The sequence below is a fragment of the Petromyzon marinus genome, chromosome 22 (genome assembly GCF_048934315.1).
Source record: "Petromyzon marinus isolate PM22_M1 ecotype Great Lakes invasive population chromosome 22, UKy_Petmar_22M1.pri1.0, whole genome shotgun sequence".
Lineage (NCBI taxonomy): Eukaryota > Metazoa > Chordata > Hyperoartia > Petromyzontiformes > Petromyzontidae > Petromyzon > Petromyzon marinus.
Genome location: NC_133688.1, coordinates 3,765,548 through 3,787,017, shown reverse-complemented (window position 1 = coordinate 3,787,017; position 21,470 = coordinate 3,765,548).

Below are 21,470 nucleotides of genomic sequence, written 5' to 3'. Positions count from 1 at the left end.
GAGCGACAACATTTTGACCCCAAACCGAGAGGATTCTGGGATGTTTGTGGTTTTTTTGTAATAACTCTGGAAGGAAACGTCGCAGACCCATCAAGATGGTACTCGTACTGCTCGGCTCGTCGAGAGGAATCCAAATCTATGAATGGTTAAGCTATCGGATATGAAATGGACGAGCGACCAATAAAACAACATGTATTATGGGGTTGAATGCTTTTTGCTATTCACAAAATAAAACAAAAGCAGTCATGCAAATATCTGAATTTTCACAGCACAGCAAAATCAGTTGCACCATTCAATTCCGCTCGTCAAGGTGGGGAGAATTCAATCACATTCATTCGATGCGACGTTTCTTATTGGATTTAATGAGCGACAACATTTTGACCCCAAACCGAGAGGATTCTGGGATGTTTGTGTATTTTTGGTAATAACTCTGGAAGGAAACGTCGCAGACCCATCAAGGTGGTACTCGTACTGCTCGCCTCGTCGAGAGAAATCCAAGTATATGAATGCTTAAGCTATGGAATATGAAATGGACGAGCGACCAATAAAACAACATGTATTATGGGGTTGAATGCTTTTTGCTATTCACAAAATAAAACAAAAGAAGTCATGCAAATATCTGAATTTTCACAGGACAGCAATATCAGTTGCATCATTCAATTCTGCTCGTCCAGACGGGGAGAATTCAATCACATTCATTCGATGCGACGTTTCTTATGGGATTTAATGAGCGACAACATTTTGACCCCAAACCGAGAGGATTCTGGGATGTTTGTGGTTTTTTTGTAATAACTCTGGAAGGAAACGTCGCAGACCCATCAAGGTGGTACTCGTACTGCTCGGCTCGTCGAGAGGAATCCAAATCTATGAATGGTTAAGCTATCGGATATGAAATGGACGAGCGACCAATAAAACAACATGTATTATGGGGTTGAATGCTTTTTGCTATTCACAAAATAAAACAAAAGCAGTCATGCAAATATCTGAATTTTCACAGGACAGCAATATCAGTTGCACCATTCAATTCCGCTCGTCCAGACGGGGAGAATTCAATCACATTCATTCGATGCGACGTTTCTTATGGGATTTAATGAGCGACAACATTTTGACCCCAAACCGAGAGGATTCTGGGATGTTTGTGGTTTTTTTGTAATAACTCTGGAAGGAAACGTCGCAGACCCATCAAGGTGGTACTCGAACTGCTCGCCTCGTCGAGAGGAATCCAAATATATGAATGGTTAAGCTATGGGATATGAAATGGACGAGCGACCAATAAAACAACATGTATTATGGGTTGAATGCTTTTTGCTATTCATAAAATAAAACAAAAGCAGTCATGCAAATATCTGAATTTTCACAGCACAGCAAAATCAGTTGCACCATTCAATTCCGCTCGTCCAGACGGGGAGAATTCAATCACATTCATTCGATGCGACGTTTCTTATTGGATTTAATGAGCGACAACATTTTGACCCCAAACCGAGAGGATTCTGGGATGTTTGTGTATTTTTGGTAATAACTCTGGAAGGAAACGTCGCAGACCCATCAAGGTGGTACTCGTACTGCTCGCCTCGTCGAGAGAAATCCAAATATATGAATGCTTAAGCTATGGGATATGAAATGGACTAGCGACCAATAAAACAACATGTATTATGGGGTTGAATGCTTTTTGCTATTCACAAAATAAAACAAAAGAAGTCATGCAAATATCTGAATTTTCACAGCACAGCAAAATCAGTTGCACCATTCAATTCCGCTCGTCCAGACGGGGAGAATTCAATCACATTCATTCGATTCGACGTTTCTTGTGGGATTTAATGAGCGACAACATTTTGACCCCAAACCGAGAGGATTCTGGGATGTTTGTGGTTTTTTGGTAATAACTCTGGAAGGAAACGTCGCAGACCCATCAAGGTGGTAATCATACTGCTCGGCTCGTCGAGAGGAATCCAAATCTATGAATGGTTAAGCTATCGGATATGAAATGGACGAGCGACCAATAAAACAACATGTATTATGGGGTTGAATGCTTTTTGCTATTCACAAAATAAAACAAAAGAAGTCATGCAAATATCTGAATTTTCACAGCACAGCAAAATCAGTTGCACCATTCAATTCCGCTCGTCAAGATGGGGAGAATTCAATCACATTCATTCGATGCGACGTTTCTTATTGGATTTAATGAGCGACAACATTTTGACCCCAAACCGAGAGGATTCTGGGATGTTTGTGTATTTTTGGTAATAACTCTGGAAGGAAACGTCGCAGACCCATCAAGGTGGTACTCGTACTGCTCGCCTCGTCGAGAGGAATCCAAATATATGAATGCTTAAGCTATGGAATATGAAATGGACGAGCGACCAATAAAACAACATGTATTATGGGGTTGAATGCTTTTTGCTATTCACAAAATAAAACAAAAGAAGTCATGCAAATATCTGAATTTTCACAGGACAGCAATATCAGTTGCATCATTCAATTCTGCTCGTCCAGACGGGGAGAATTCAATCACATTCATTCGATGCGACGTTTCTTATGGGATTTAATGAGCGACAACATTTTGACCCCAAACCGAGAGGATTCTGGGATGTTTGTGGTTTTTTTGTAATAACTCTGGAAGGAAACGTCGCAGACCCATCAAGGTGGTACTCGTACTGCTCGGCTCGTCGAGAGGAATCCAAATCTATGAATGGTTAAGCTATGGGATATGAAATGGACGAGCGACCAATAAAACAACATGTATTATGGGGTTGAATGCTTTTTGCTATTCACAAAATAAAACAAAAGAAGTCATGCAAATATCTGAATTTTCACAGCACAGCAAAATCAGTTGCACCATTCAATTCCGCTCGTCCAGACGGGGAGAATTCAATCACATTAATTCGATGCGACGTTTCTTATTGGATTTAATGAGCGACAACATTTTGACCCCAAACCGAGAGGATTCTGGGATGTTTGTGTATTTTTGGTAATAACTCTGGAAGGAAACGTCGCAGACCCATCAAGGTGGTAATCATACTGCTCGGCTCGTCGAGAGGAATCCAAATCTATGAATGGTTAAGCTCTCGGATATGAAATGGACGAGCGACCAATAAAACAACATGTATTATGGGGTTGAATGCTTTTTGCTATTCACAAAATAAAACAAAAGAAGTCATGCAAATATCTGAATTTTCACAGCACAGCAAAATCAGTTGCACCATTCAATTCCGCTCGTCAAGATGGGGAGAATTCAATCACATTCATTCGATGCGACGTTTCTTATTGGATTTAATGAGCGACAACAATTTGACCCCAAACCGAGAGGATTCTGGGATGTTTGTGTATTTTTGGTAATAACTCTGGAAGGAAACGTCGCAGACCCATCAAGGTGGTACTAGTACTGCTCGCCTCGTCGAGAGGAGTCCAAATATATGAATGCTTAAGCTATGGAATATGAAATGGACGAGCGACCAATAAAACAACATGTATTATGGGGTTGAATGCTTTTTGCTATTCACAAAATAAAACAAAAGAAGTCATGCAAATATCTGAATTTTCACAGGACAGCAATATCAGTTGCATCATTCAATTCTGCTCGTCCAGACGGGGAGAATTCAATCACATTCATTCGATGCGACGTTTCTTATGGGATTTAATGAGCGACAACATTTTGACCCCAAACCGAGAGGATTCTGGGATGTTTGTGGTTTTTTTGTAATAACTCTGGAAGGAAACGTCGCAGACCCATCAAGGTGGTACTCGTACTGCTCGGCTCGTCGAGAGGAATCCAAATCTATGAATGGTTAAGCTATCGGATATGAAATGGACGAGCGACCAATAAAACAACATGTATTATGGGGTTGAATGCTTTTTGCTATTCACAAAATAAAACAAAAGAAGTCATGCAAATATCTGAATTTTCACAGCACAGCAAAATCAGTTGCACCATTCAATTCCGCTCGTCCAGACGGGGAGAATTCAATCACATTAATTCGATGCGACGTTTCTTATTGGATTTAATGAGCGACAACATTTTGACCCCAAACCGAGAGGATTCTGGGATGTTTGTGTATTTTTGGTAATAACTCTGGAAGGAAACGTCGCAGACCCATCAAGGTGGTAATCATACTGCTCGGCTCGTCGAGAGGAATCCAAATCTATGAATGGTTAAGCTCTCGGATATGAAATGGACGAGCGACCAATAAAACAACATGTATTATGGGGTTGAATGCTTTTTGCTATTCACAAAATAAAACAAAAGAAGTCATGCAAATATCTGAATTTTCACAGCACAGCAAAATCAGTTGCACCATTCAATTCCGCTCGTCAAGATGGGGAGAATTCAATCACATTCATTCGATGCGACGTTTCTTATTGGATTTAATGAGCGACAACAATTTGACCCCAAACCGAGAGGATTCTGGGATGTTTGTGTATTTTTGGTAATAACTCTGGAAGGAAACGTCGCAGACCCATCAAGGTGGTAATCATACTGCTCGCCTCGTCGAGAGAAATCCAAATATATGAATGCTTAAGCTATGGGATATGAAATGGACGAGCGACTAATAAAACAACATGTATTATGGGGTTGAATGCTTTTTGCTATTCACAAAATAAAACAAAAGCAGTCATGCAAATATCTGAATTTTCACAGGACAGCAATATCAGTTGCACCATTCAATTCCGCTCGTCCAGACGGGGAGAATTCAATCACATTCATTCGATGCGACGTTTCTTATGGGATTTAATGAGCGACAACATTTTGACCCCAAACCGAGAGGATTCTGGGATGTTTGTGGTTTTTTTGTAATAACTCTGGAAGGAAACGTCGCAGACCCATCAAGGTGGTACTCGTACTGCTCGGCTCGTCGAGAGGAATCCAAATCTATGAATGGTTAAGCTATCGGATATGAAATGGACGAGCGACCAATAAAACAACATGTATTATGGGGTTGAATGCTTTTTGCTATTCACAAAATAAAACAAAAGAAGTCATGCAAATATCTGAATTTTCACAGCACAGCAAAATCAGTTGCACCATTCAATTCCGCTCGTCCAGACGGGGAGAATTCAATCACATTAATTCGATGCGACGTTTCTTATTGGATTTAATGAGCGACAACATTTTGACCCCAAACCGAGAGGATTCTGGGATGTTTGTGTATTTTTGGTAATAACTCTGGAAGGAAACGTCGCAGACCCATCAAGGTGGTAATCATACTGCTCGGCTCGTCGAGAGGAATCCAAATCTATGAATGGTTAAGCTATCGGATATGAAATGGACGAGCGACCAATAAAACAACATGTATTATGGGGTTGAATGCTTTTTGCTATTCACAAAATAAAACAAAAGAAGTCATGCAAATATCTGAATTTTCACAGCACAGCAAAATCAGTTGCACCATTCAATTCCGCTCGTCAAGATGGGGAGAATTCAATCACATTCATTCGATGCGACGTTTCTTATTGGATTTAATGAGCGACAACATTTTGACCCCAAACCGAGAGGATTCTGGGATGTTTGTGTATTTTTGGTAATAACTCTGGAAGGAAACGTCGCAGACCCATCAAGGTGGTACTCGTACTGCTCGCCTCGTCGAGAGAAATCCAAATATATGAATGCTTAAGCTATGGGATATGAAATGGACGAGCGACTAATAAAACAACATGTATTATGGGGTTGAATGCTTTTTGCTATTCACAAAATAAAACAAAAGCAGTCATGCAAATATCTGAATTTTCACAGCACAGCAAAATCAGTTGCACCATTCAATTCCGCTCGTCCAGACGGGGAGAATTCAATCACATTCATTCGATGCGACGTTTCTTATTGGATTTAATGAGCGACAACATTTTGACCCCAAACCGAGAGGATTCTGGGATGTTTGTGTATTTTTGGTAATAACTCTGGAAGGAAACGTCGCAGACCCATCAAGGTGGTACTCGTACTGCTCGCCTCGTCGAGAGAAATCCAAATATATGAATGCTTAAGCTATGGGATATGAAATGGACTAGCGACCAATAAAACAACATGTATTATGGGGTTGAATGCTTTTTGCTATTCACAAAATAAAACAAAAGCAGTCATGCAAATATCTGAATTTTCACAGCACAGCAAAATCAGTTGCACCATTCAATTCCGCTCGTCCAGACGGGGAGAATTCAATCACATTCATTCGATTCGACGTTTCTTATGGGATTTAATGAGCGACAACATTTTGACCCCAAACCGAGAGGATTCTGGGATGTTTGTGGTTTTTTGGTAATAACTCTGGAAGGAAACGTCGCAGACCCATCAAGGTGGTACTCGTACTGCTCGCCTCGTCGAGAGGAATCCAAATATATGAATGCTTAAGCTATGGAATATGAAATGGACGAGCGACCAATAAAACAACATGTATTATGGGGTTGAATGCTTTTTGCTATTCACAAAATAAAACAAAAGAAGTCATGCAAATATCTGAATTTTCACAGGACAGCAATATCAGTTGCATCATTCAATTCTGCTCGTCCAGACGGGGAGAATTCAATCACATTCATTCGATGCGACGTTTCTTATGGGATTTAATGAGCGACAACATTTTGACCCCAAACCGAGAGGATTCTGGGATGTTTGTGTTTTTTTGTAATAACTCTGGAAGGAAACGTCGCAGACCCATCAAGGTGGTACTCGTACTGCTCGGCTCGTCGAGAGGAATCCAAATCTATGAATGGTTAAGCTATCGGATATGAAATGGACGAGCGACCAATAAAACAACATGTATTATGGGGTTGAATGCTTTTTGCTATTCACAAAATAAAACAAAAGCAGTCATGCAAATATCTGAATTTTCACAGCACAGCAAAATCAGTTGCACCATTCAATTCCGCTCGTCCAGACGGGGAGAATTCAATCACATTCATTCGATGCGACGTTTCTTATTGGATTTAATGAGCGACAACATTTTGACCCCAAACCGAGAGGATTCTGGGATGTTTGTGTATTTTTGGTAATAACTCTGGAAGGAAACGTCGCAGACCCATCAAGGTGGTACTCGTACTGCTCGCCTCGTCGAGAGAAATCCAAATATATGAATGCTTAAGCTATGGGATATGAAATGGACGAGCGACTAATAAAACAACATGTATTATGGGGTTGAATGCTTTTTGCTATTCACAAAATAAAACAAAAGAAGTCATGCAAATATCTGAATTTTCACAGGACAGCAATATCAGTTGCACCATTCAATTCCGCTCGTCCAGACGGGGAGAATTCAATCACATTCATTCGATTCGACGTTTCTTGTGGGATTTAATGAGCGACAACATTTTGACCCCAAACCGAGAGGATTCTGGGATGTTTGTGGTTTTTTGGTAATAACTCTGGAAGGAAACGTCGCAGACCCATCAAGGTGGTAATCATACTGCTCGGCTCGTCGAGAGGAATCCAAATCTATGAATGGTTAAGCTCTCGGATATGAAATGGACGAGCGACCAATAAAACAACATGTATTATGGGGTTGAATGCTTTTTGCTATTCACAAAATAAAACAAAAGAAGTCATGCAAATATCTGAATTTTCACAGCACAGCAAAATCAGTTGCACCATTCAATTCCGCTCGTCAAGATGGGGAGAATTCAATCACATTCATTCGATGCGACGTTTCTTATTGGATTTAATGAGCGACAACAATTTGACCCCAAACCGAGAGGATTCTGGGATGTTTGTGTATTTTTGGTAATAACTCTGGAAGGAAACGTCGCAGACCCATCAAGGTGGTACTAGTACTGCTCGCCTCGTCGAGAGGAGTCCAAATATATGAATGCTTAAGCTATGGAATATGAAATGGACGAGCGACCAATAAAACAACATGTATTATGGGGTTGAATGCTTTTTGCTATTCACAAAATAAAACAAAAGAAGTCATGCAAATATCTGAATTTTCACAGGACAGCAATATCAGTTGCATCATTCAATTCTGCTCGTCCAGACGGGGAGAATTAAATCACATTCATTCGATGCGACGTTTCTTATGGGATTTAATGAGCGACAACATTTTGACCCCAAACCGAGAGGATTCTGGGATGTTTGTGGTTTTTTTGTAATAACTCTGGAAGGAAACGTCGCAGACCCATCAAGGTGGTACTCGTACTGCTCGGCTCGTCGAGAGGAATCCAAATCTATGAATGGTTAAGCTATCGGATATGAAATGGACGAGCGACCAATAAAACAACATGTATTATGGGGTTGAATGCTTTTTGCTATTCACAAAATAAAACAAAAGAAGTCATGCAAATATCTGAATTTTCACAGCACAGCAAAATCAGTTGCACCATTCAATTCCGCTCGTCCAGACGGGGAGAATTCAATCACATTAATTCGATGCGACGTTTCTTATTGGATTTAATGAGCGACAACATTTTGACCCCAAACCGAGAGGATTCTGGGATGTTTGTGTATTTTTGGTAATAACTCTGGAAGGAAACGTCGCAGACCCATCAAGGTGGTAATCATACTGCTCGGCTCGTCGAGAGGAATCCAAATCTATGAATGGTTAAGCTCTCGGATATGAAATGGACGAGCGACCAATAAAACAACATGTATTATGGGGTTGAATGCTTTTTGCTATTCACAAAATAAAACAAAAGAAGTCATGCAAATATCTGAATTTTCACAGCACAGCAAAATCAGTTGCACCATTCAATTCCGCTCGTCAAGATGGGGAGAATTCAATCACATTCATTCGATGCGACGTTTCTTATTGGATTTAATGAGCGACAACAATTTGACCCCAAACCGAGAGGATTCTGGGATGTTTGTGTATTTTTGGTAATAACTCTGGAAGGAAACGTCGCAGACCCATCAAGGTGGTAATCATACTGCTCGCCTCGTCGAGAGAAATCCAAATATATGAATGCTTAAGCTATGGGATATGAAATGGACGAGCGACTAATAAAACAACATGTATTATGGGGTTGAATGCTTTTTGCTATTCACAAAATAAAACAAAAGCAGTCATGCAAATATCTGAATTTTCACAGGACAGCAATATCAGTTGCACCATTCAATTCCGCTCGTCCAGACGGGGAGAATTCAATCACATTCATTCGATGCGACGTTTCTTATGGGATTTAATGAGCGACAACATTTTGACCCCAAACCGAGAGGATTCTGGGATGTTTGTGGTTTTTTTGTAATAACTCTGGAAGGAAACGTCGCAGACCCATCAAGGTGGTACTCGTACTGCTCGGCTCGTCGAGAGGAATCCAAATCTATGAATGGTTAAGCTATCGGATATGAAATGGACGAGCGACCAATAAAACAACATGTATTATGGGGTTGAATGCTTTTTGCTATTCACAAAATAAAACAAAAGAAGTCATGCAAATATCTGAATTTTCACAGCACAGCAAAATCAGTTGCACCATTCAATTCCGCTCGTCCAGACGGGGAGAATTCAATCACATTAATTCGATGCGACGTTTCTTATTGGATTTAATGAGCGACAACATTTTGACCCCAAACCGAGAGGATTCTGGGATGTTTGTGTATTTTTGGTAATAACTCTGGAAGGAAACGTCGCAGACCCATCAAGGTGGTAATCATACTGCTCGGCTCGTCGAGAGGAATCCAAATCTATGAATGGTTAAGCTATCGGATATGAAATGGACGAGCGACCAATAAAACAACATGTATTATGGGGTTGAATGCTTTTTGCTATTCACAAAATAAAACAAAAGAAGTCATGCAAATATCTGAATTTTCACAGCACAGCAAAATCAGTTGCACCATTCAATTCCGCTCGTCAAGATGGGGAGAATTCAATCACATTCATTCGATGCGACGTTTCTTATTGGATTTAATGAGCGACAACATTTTGACCCCAAACCGAGAGGATTCTGGGATGTTTGTGTATTTTTGGTAATAACTCTGGAAGGAAACGTCGCAGACCCATCAAGGTGGTACTCGTACTGCTCGCCTCGTCGAGAGAAATCCAAATATATGAATGCTTAAGCTATGGGATATGAAATGGACGAGCGACTAATAAAACAACATGTATTATGGGGTTGAATGCTTTTTGCTATTCACAAAATAAAACAAAAGCAGTCATGCAAATATCTGAATTTTCACAGCACAGCAAAATCAGTTGCACCATTCAATTCCGCTCGTCCAGACGGGGAGAATTCAATCACATTCATTCGATGCGACGTTTCTTATTGGATTTAATGAGCGACAACATTTTGACCCCAAACCGAGAGGATTCTGGGATGTTTGTGTATTTTTGGTAATAACTCTGGAAGGAAACGTCGCAGACCCATCAAGGTGGTACTCGTACTGCTCGCCTCGTCGAGAGAAATCCAAATATATGAATGCTTAAGCTATGGGATATGAAATGGACTAGCGACCAATAAAACAACATGTATTATGGGGTTGAATGCTTTTTGCTATTCACAAAATAAAACAAAAGCAGTCATGCAAATATCTGAATTTTCACAGCACAGCAAAATCAGTTGCACCATTCAATTCCGCTCGTCCAGACGGGGAGAATTCAATCACATTCATTCGATTCGACGTTTCTTATGGGATTTAATGAGCGACAACATTTTGACCCCAAACCGAGAGGATTCTGGGATGTTTGTGGTTTTTTGGTAATAACTCTGGAAGGAAACGTCGCAGACCCATCAAGGTGGTACTCGTACTGCTCGCCTCGTCGAGAGGAATCCAAATATATGAATGCTTAAGCTATGGAATATGAAATGGACGAGCGACCAATAAAACAACATGTATTATGGGGTTGAATGCTTTTTGCTATTCACAAAATAAAACAAAAGAAGTCATGCAAATATCTGAATTTTCACAGGACAGCAATATCAGTTGCATCATTCAATTCTGCTCGTCCAGACGGGGAGAATTCAATCACATTCATTCGATGCGACGTTTCTTATGGGATTTAATGAGCGACAACATTTTGACCCCAAACCGAGAGGATTCTGGGATGTTTGTGTTTTTTTGTAATAACTCTGGAAGGAAACGTCGCAGACCCATCAAGGTGGTACTCGTACTGCTCGGCTCGTCGAGAGGAATCCAAATCTATGAATGGTTAAGCTATCGGATATGAAATGGACGAGCGACCAATAAAACAACATGTATTATGGGGTTGAATGCTTTTTGCTATTCACAAAATAAAACAAAAGCAGTCATGCAAATATCTGAATTTTCACAGCACAGCAAAATCAGTTGCACCATTCAATTCCGCTCGTCCAGACGGGGAGAATTCAATCACATTCATTCGATGCGACGTTTCTTATTGGATTTAATGAGCGACAACATTTTGACCCCAAACCGAGAGGATTCTGGGATGTTTGTGTATTTTTGGTAATAACTCTGGAAGGAAACGTCGCAGACCCATCAAGGTGGTACTCGTACTGCTCGCCTCGTCGAGAGAAATCCAAATATATGAATGCTTAAGCTATGGGATATGAAATGGACGAGCGACTAATAAAACAACATGTATTATGGGGTTGAATGCTTTTTGCTATTCACAAAATAAAACAAAAGAAGTCATGCAAATATCTGAATTTTCACAGGACAGCAATATCAGTTGCACCATTCAATTCCGCTCGTCCAGACGGGGAGAATTCAATCACATTCATTCGATTCGACGTTTCTTGTGGGATTTAATGAGCGACAACATTTTGACCCCAAACCGAGAGGATTCTGGGATGTTTGTGGTTTTTTGGTAATAACTCTGGAAGGAAACGTCGCAGACCCATCAAGGTGGTAATCGTACTGCTCGGCTCGTCGAGAGGAATCCAAATCTATGAATGGTTAAGCTATCGGATATGAAATGGACGAGCGACCAATAAAACAACATGTATTATGGGGTTGAATGCTTTTTGCTATTCACAAAATAAAACAAAAGAAGTCATGCAAATATCTGAATTTTCACAGCACAGCAAAATCAGTTGCACCATTCAATTCCGCTCTTCAAGATGGGGAGAATTCAATCACATTCATTCGATGCGACGTTTCTTATTGGATTTAATGAGCGACAACATTTTGACCCCAAACCGAGAGGATTCTGGGATGTTTGTGTATTTTTGGTAATAACTCTGGAAGGAAACGTCGCAGACCCATCAAGGTGGTACTCGTACTGCTCGCCTCGTCGAGAGAAATCCAAATATATGAATGTTTAAGCTATGGGATATGAAATGGACGAGCGACTAATAAAACAACATGTATTATGGGGTTGAATGCTTTTTGCTATTCACAAAATAAAACAAAAGCAGTCATGTAAATATCTGAATTTTCACAGGACAGCAATATCAGTTGCACCATTCAATTCCGCTCGTCCAGACGGGGAGAATTCAATCACATTCATTCGATGCGACGTTTCTTATGGGATTTAATGAGCGACAACATTTTGACCCCAAACCGAGAGGATTCTGGGATGTTTGTGGTTTTTTTGTAATAACTCTGGAAGGAAACGTCGCAGACCCATCAAGGTGGTACTCGAACTGCTCGCCTCGTCGAGAGGAATCCAAATATATGAATGGTTAAGCTATGGGATATGAAATGGACGAGCGACCAATAAAACAACATGTATTATGGGTTGAATGCTTTTTGCTATTCATAAAATAAAACAAAAGCAGTCATGCAAATATCTGAATTTTCACAGTACAGCAAAATCAGTTGCACCATTCAATTCCGCTCGTCCAGACGGGGAGAATTCAATCACATTCATTCGATGCGACGTTTCTTATTGGATTTAATGAGCGACAACATTTTGACCCCAAACCGAGAGGATTCTGGGATGTTTGTGTATTTTTGGTAATAACTCTGGAAGGAAACGTCGCAGACCCATCAAGGTGGTACTCGTACTGCTCGCCTCGTCGAGAGAAATCCAAATATATGAATGCTTAAGCTATGGGATATGAAATGGACTAGCGACCAATAAAACAACATGTATTATGGGGTTGAATGCTTTTTGCTATTCACAAAATAAAACAAAAGAAGTCATGCAAATATCTGAATTTTCACAGCACAGCAAAATCAGTTGCACCATTCAATTCCGCTCGTCCAGACGGGGAGAATTCAATCACATTCATTCGATTCGACGTTTCTTATGGGATTTAATGAGCGACAACATTTTGACCCCAAACCGAGAGGATTCTGGGATGTTTGTGGTTTTTTGGTAATAACTCTGGAAGGAAACGTCGCAGACCCATCAAGGTGGTAATCGTACTGCTCGGCTCGTCGAGAGGAATCCAAATCTATGAATGGTTAAGCTATCGGATATGAAATGGACGAGCGACCAATAAAACAACATGTATTATGGGGTTGAATGCTTTTTGCTATTCACAAAATAAAACAAAAGCAGTCATGCAAATATCTGAATTTTCACAGCACAGTAAAATCAGTTGCACCATTCAATTCCGCTCGTCCAGACGGGGAGAATTCAATCACATTCATTCGATGCGACGTTTCTTATTGGATTTAATGAGCGACAACATTTTGACCCCAAACCGAGAGGATTCTGGGATGTTTGTGTATTTTTGGTAATAACTCTGGAAGGAAACGTCGCAGACCCATCAAGGTGGTACTCGTACTGCTCGCCTCGTCGAGAGAAATCCAAATATATGAATGCTTAAGCTATGGGATATGAAATGGACGAGCGACTAATAAAACAACATGTATTATGGGGTTGAATGCTTTTTGCTATTCACAAAATAAAACAAAACCAGTCATGCAAATATCTGAATTTTCACAGCACAGCAAAATCAGTTGCACCATTCAATTCCGCTCGTCCAGACGGGGAGAATTCAATCACATTCATTCGATGCGACGTTTCTTATTGGATTTAATGAGCGACAACATTTTGACCCCAAACCGAGAGGATTCTGGGATGTTTGTGTATTTTTGGTAATAACTCTGGAAGGAAACGTCGCAGACCCATCAAGGTGGTACTCGTACTGCTCGCCTCGTCGAGAGAAATCCAAATATATGAATGCTTAAGCTATGGGATATGAAATGGACTAGCGACCAATAAAACAACATGTATTATGGGGTTGAATGCTTTTTGCTATTCACAAAATAAAACAAAAGAAGTCATGCAAATATCTGAATTTTCACAGCACAGCAAAATCAGTTGCACCATTCAATTCCGCTCGTCCAGGCGGGGAGAATTCAATCACATTCATTCGATTCGACGTTTCTTGTGGGATTTAATGAGCGACAACATTTTGACCCCAAACCGAGAGGATTCTGGGATGTTTGTGGTTTTTTGGTAATAACTCTGGAAGGAAACGTCGCAGACCCATCAAGGTGGTACTCGTACTGCTCGCCTCGTCGAGAGGAATCCAAATATATGAATGCTTAAGCTATGGAATATGAAATGGACGAGCGACCAATAAAACAACATGTATTATGGGGTTGAATGCTTTTTGCTATTCACAAAATAAAACAAAAGAAGTCATGCAAATATCTGAATTTTCACAGGACAGCAATATCAGTTGCATCATTCAATTCTGCTCGTCCAGACGGGGAGAATTCAATCACATTCATTCGATGCGACGTTTCTTATGGGATTTAATGAGCGACAACATTTTGACCCCAAACTGAGAGGATTCTGGGATGTTTGTGGTTTTTTTGTAATAACTCTGGAAGGAAACGTCGCAGACCCATCAAGGTGGTACTCGTACTGCTCGGCTCGTCGAGAGGAATCCAAATCTATGAATGATTAAGCTATCGGATATGAAATGGACGAGCGACCAATAAAACAACATGTATTATGGGGTTGAATGCTTTTTGCTATTCACAAAATAAAACAAAAGCAGTCATGCAAATATCTGAATTTTCACAGCACAGCAAAATCAGTTGCACCATTCAATTCCGCTCGTCCAGACGGGGAGAATTCAATCACATTCATTCGATGCGACGTTTCTTATTGGATTTAATGAGCGACAACATTTTGACCCCAAACCGAGAGGATTCTGGGATGTTTGTGTATTTTTGGTAATAACTCTGGAAGGAAACGTCGCAGACCCATCAAGGTGGTACTAGTACTGCTCGCCTCGTCGAGAGGAATCCAAATATATGAAGGCTTAAGCTATGGAATATGAAATGGACGAGCGACCAATAAAACAACATGTATTATGGGGTTGAATGCTTTTTGCTATTCACAAAATAAAACAAAAGAAGTCATGCAAATATCTGAATTTTCACAGGACAGCAATATCAGTTGCATCATTCAATTCTGCTCGTCCAGTCGGGGAGAATTCAATCACATTCATTCGATGCGACGTTTCTTATGGGATTTAATGAGCGACAACATTTTGACCCCAAACCGAGAGGATTCTGGGATGTTTGTGGTTTTTTTGTAATAACTCTGGAAGGAAACGTCGCAGACCCATCAAGGTGGTACTCGTACTGCTCGGCTCGTCGAGAGGAATCCAAATCTATGAATGGTTAAGCTATCGGATATGAAATGGACGAGCGACCAATAAAACAACATGTATTATGGGGTTGAATGCTTTTTGCTATTCACAAAATAAAACAAAAGCAGTCATGCAAATATCTGAATTTTCACAGCACAGTAAAATCAGTTGCACCATTCAATTCCGCTCGTCCAGACGGGGAGAATTCAATCACATTCATTCGATGCGACGTTTCTTATTGGATTTAATGAGCGACAACATTTTGACCCCAAACCGAGAGGATTCTGGGATGTTTGTGGTTTTTTTGTAATAACTCTGGAAGGAAACGTCGCAGACCCATCAAGGTGGTACTCGTACTGCTCGGCTCGTCGAGAGGAATCCAAATCTATGAATGGTTAAGCTATCGGATATGAAATGGACGAGCGACCAATAAAACAACATGTATTATGGGGTTGAATGCTTTTTGCTATTCACAAAATAAAACAAAAGCAGTCATGCAAATATCTGAATTTTCACAGCACAGTAAAATCAGTTGCACCATTCAATTCCGCTCGTCCAGACGGGGAGAATTCAATCACATTCATTCGATGCGACGTTTCTTATTGGATTTAATGAGCGACAACATTTTGACCCCAAACCGAGAGGATTCTGGGATGTTTGTGTATTTTTGGTAATAACTCTGGAAGGAAACGTCGCAGACCCATCAAGGTGGTACTCGTACTGCTCGCCTCGTCGAGAGAAATCCAAATATATGAATGCTTAAGCTATGGGATATGAAATGGACGAGCGACTAATAAAACAACATGTATTATGGGGTTGAATGCTTTTTGCTATTCACAAAATAAAACAAAACCAGTCATGCAAATATCTGAATTTTCACAGCACAGCAAAATCAGTTGCACCATTCAATTCCGCTCGTCCAGACGGGGAGAATTCAATCACATTCATTCGATGCGACGTTTCTTATTGGATTTAATGAGCGACAACATTTTGACCCCAAACCGAGAGGATTCTGGGATGTTTGTGTATTTTTGGTAATAACTCTGGAACGAAACGTCGCAGACCCATCAAGGTGGTACTCGTACTGCTCGCCTCGTCGAGAGAAATCCAAATATATGAATGCTTAAGCTATGGGATATGAAATGGACTAGCGACCAATAAAACAACATGTATTATGGGGTTGAATGCTTTTTGCTATTCACAAAATAAAACAAAAGAAGTCATGCAAATATCTGAATTTTCACAGCACAGCAAAATCAGTTGCACCATTCAATTCCGCTCGTCCAGGCGGGGAGAATTCAATCACATTCATTCGATTCGACGTTTCTTGTGGGATTTAATGAGCGACAACATTTTGACCCCAAACCGAGAGGATTCTGGGATGTTTGTGGTTTTTTGGTAATAACTCTGGAAGGAAACGTCGCAGACCCATCAAGGTGGTAATCGTACTGCTCGGCTCGTCGAGAGGAATCCAAATCTATGAATGGTTAAGCTATCGGATATGAAATGGACGAGCGACCAATAAAACAACATGTATTATGGGGTTGAATGCTTTTTGCTATTCACAAAATAAAACAAAAGAAGTCATGCAAATATCTGAATTTTCACAGCACAGCAAAATCAGTTGCACCATTCAATTCCGCTCGTCAAGATGGGGAGAATTCAATCACATTCATTCGATGCGACGTTTCTTATTGGATTTAATGAGCGACAACATTTTGACCCCAAACCGAGAGGATTCTGGGATGTTTGTGTATTTTTGGTAATAACTCTGGAAGGAAACGTCGCAGACCCATCAAGGTGGTACTCGTACTGCTCGCCTCGTCGAGAGGAATCCAAATATATGAATGCTTAAGCTATGGAATATGAAATGGACGAGCGACCAATAAAACAACATGTATTATGGGGTTGAATGCTTTTTGCTATTCACAAAATAAAACAAAAGAAGTCATGCAAATATCTGAATTTTCACAGGACAGCAATATCAGTTGCATCATTCAATTCTGCTCGTCCAGACGGGGAGAATTCAATCACATTCATTCGATGCGACGTTTCTTATGGGATTTAATGAGCGACAACATTTTGACCCCAAACTGAGAGGATTCTGGGATGTTTGTGGTTTTTTTGTAATAACTCTGGAAGGAAACGTCGCAGACCCATCAAGGTGGTACTCGTACTGCTCGGCTCGTCGAGAGGAATCCAAATCTATGAATGGTTAAGCTATCGGATATGAAATGGACGAGCGACCAATAAAACAACATGTATTATGGGGTTGAATGCTTTTTGCTATTCACAAAATAAAACAAAAGCAGTCATGCAAATATCTGAATTTTCACAGCACAGCAAAATCAGTTGCACCATTCAATTCCGCTCGTCCAGACGGGGAGAATTCAATCACATTCATTCGATGCGACGTTTCTTATTGGATTTAATGAGCGACAACATTTTGACCCCAAACCGAGAGGATTCTGGGATGTTTGTGTATTTTTGGTAATAACTCTGGAAGGAAACGTCGCAGACCCATCAAGGTGGTACTCGTACTGCTCGCCTCGTCGAGAGAAATCCAAATATATGAATGGTTAAGCTATCGGATATGAAATGGACGAGCGACCAATAAAACAACATGTATTATGGGGTTGAATGCTTTTTGCTATTCACAAAATAAAACAAAAGCAGTCATGCAAATATCTGAATTTTCAAAGCACAGCAAAATCAGTTGCACCATTCAATTCCGCTCGTCCAGACGGGGAGAATTCAATCACATTCATTCGATGCGACGTTTCTTATTGGATTTAATGAGCGACAACATTTTGACCCCAAACCGAGAGGATTCTGGGATGTTTGTGTATTTTTGGTAATAACTCTGGAAGGAAACGTCGCAGACCCATCAAGGTGGTACTCGTACTGCTCGCCTCGTCGAGCGAAATCCAAATATATGAATGCTTAAGCTATGGGATATGAAATGGACGAGCGACTAATAAAACAACATGTATTATGGGGTTGAATGCTTTTTGCTATTCACAAAATAAAACAAAAGCAGTCATGCAAATATCTGAATTTTTACAGGACAGCAATATCAGTTGCACCATTCAATTCCGCTCGTCCAGACGGGGAGAATTCAATCACATTCATTCGATGCGACGTTTCTTATGGGATTTAATGAGCGACAACATTTTGACCCCAAACCGAGAGGATTCTGGGATGTTTGTGGTTTTTTGATAATAACTAATGAAGGAAACGTCGCAGACCCATCAAGGTGGTACTCGAACTGCTCGCCTCGTCGAGAGGAATCCAAATATATGAATGGTTAAGCTATGGGATATGAAATGGACGAGCGACCAATAAAACAACATGTATTATGGGTTGAATGCTTTTCGCTATTCATAAAATAAAACAAAAGCAGTCATGCAAATATCTGAATTTTCACAGCACAGCAAAATCAGTTGCACCATTCAATTCCGCTCGTCCAGACGGGGAGAATTCAATCACATTCATTCGATGCGACGTTTCTTATTGGATTTAATGAGCGAAAACATTTTGACCCCAAACCGAGAGGATTCTGGGATGTTTGTGGTTTTTTGGTAATAACTCTGGAAGGAAACGTCGCAGACCCATCAAGGTGGTACTAGTACTGCTCGCCTCGTCGAGAGGAATCCAAATATATGAATGCTTAAGCTATGGAATATGAAATGGACGAGCGACCAATAAAACAACATGTATTATGGGGTTGAATGCTTTTTGCTATTCACAAAATAAAACAAAAGAAGTCATGCAAATATCTGAATTTTCACAGGACAGCAATATCAGTTGCATCATTCAATTCTGCTCGTCCAGACGGGGAGAATTCAATCACATTCATTCGATGCGACGTTTCTTATGGGATTTAATGAGCGACAACATTTTGACCCCAAACCGAGAGGATTCTGGGATGTTTGTGGTTTTTTTGTAATAACTCTGGAAGGAAACGTCGCAGACCCATCAAGGTGGTACTCGTACTGCTCGGCTCGTCGAGAGGAATCCAAATCTATGAATGGTTAAGCTATCGGATATGAAATGGACGAGCGACCAATAAAACAACATGTATTATGGGGTTGAATGCTTTTTGCTATTCACAAAATAAAACAAAAGCAGTCATGCAAATATCTGAATTTTCACAGCACAGTAAAATCAGTTGCACCATTCAATTCCGCTCGTCCAGACGGGGAGAATTCAATCACATTCATTCGATGCGACGTTTCTTATTGGATTTAATGAGCGACAACATTTTGACCCCAAACCGAGAGGATTCTGGGATGTTTGTGTATTTTTGGTAATAACTCTGGAAGGAAACGTCGCAGACCCATCAAGGTGGTACTCGTACTGCTCGCCTCGTCGAGAGAAATCCAAATATATGAATGCTTAAGCTATGGGATATGAAATGGACGAGCGACTAATAAAACAACATGTATTATGGGGTTGAATGCTTTTTGCTATTCACAAAATAAAACAAAACCAGTCATGCAAATATCTGAATTTTCACAGCACAGCAAAATCAGTTGCACCATTCAATTCCGCTCGTCCAGACGGGGAGAATTCAATCACATTCATTCGATGCGACGTTTCTTATTGGATTTAATGAGCGACAACATTTTGACCCCAAACCGAGAGGATTCTGGGATGTTTGTGTATTTTTGGTAATAACTCTGGAACGAAACGTCGCAGACCCATCAAGGTGGTACTCGTACTGCTCGCCTCGTCGAGAGAAATCCAAATATATGAATGCTTAAGCTATGGGATATGAAATGGACTAGCGACCAATAAAACAACATGTATTATGGGGTTGAATGCTTTTTGCTATTCACAAAATAAAACAAAAGAAGTCATGCAAATATCTGAATTTTCACAGCACAGCAAAATCAGTTGCACCATTCAATTCCGCTCGTCCAGACGGGGAGAATTCAATCACATTCATTCGATTCGACGTTTCTTGTGGGATTTAATGAGCGACAACATTTTGACCCTAAACCGAGAGGATTCTGGGATTTTTGTGGTTTTTTGGTAATAACTCTGCAAGGACACGTCGCAGACCCATCAAGGTGGTAATCGTACTGCTCGGCTCGTCGAGAGGAATCCAAATCTATGAATGGTTAAGCTATCGGATATGAAATGGACGAGCGACCAATAAAACAACATGTATTATGGGGTTGAATGCTTTTTGCTATTCACAAAATAAAACAAAAGAAGTCATGCAAATATCTGAATTTTCACAGCACAGCAAAATCAGTTGCACCATTCAATTCCGCTCGTCAAGATGGGGAGAATTCAATCACATTCATTCGATGCGACGTTTCTTATTGGATTTAATGAGCGACAACATTTTGACCCCAAACCGAGAGGATTCTGGGATGTTTGTGTATTTTTGGTAATAACTCTGGAAGGAAACGTCGCAGACCCATCAAGGTGGTACTCGTACTGCTCGCCTCGTCGAGAGGAATCCAAATATATGAATGCTTAAGCTATGGAATATGAAATGGACGAGCGACCAATAAAACAACATGTATTATGGGGTTGAATGCTTTTTGCTATTCACAAAATAAAACAAAAGAAGTCATGCAAATATCTGAATTTTCACAGGACAGCAATATCAGTTGCATCATTCAATTCTGCTCGTCCAGACGGGGAGAATTCAATCACATTCATTCGATGCGACGTTTCTTATGGGATTTAATGAGCGACAACATTTTTACCCCAAACTGAGAGGATTCTGGGATGTTTGTGGTTTTTTTGTAATAACTCTGGAAGGAAACGTCGCAGACCCATCAAGGTGGTACTCGTACTGCTCGGCTCGTCGAGAGGAATCCAAATCTATGAATGGTTAAGCTATCGGATATGAAATGGACGAGCGACCAATAAAACAACATGTATTATGGGGTTGAATGCTTTTTGCTATTCACAAAATAAAACAAAAGCAGTCATGCAAATATCTGAATTTTCACAGCACAGCAAAATCAGTTGCACCATTCAATTCCGCTCGTCCAGACGGGGATAATTCAATCACATTCATTCGATGCGACGTTTCTTATGGTATTTAA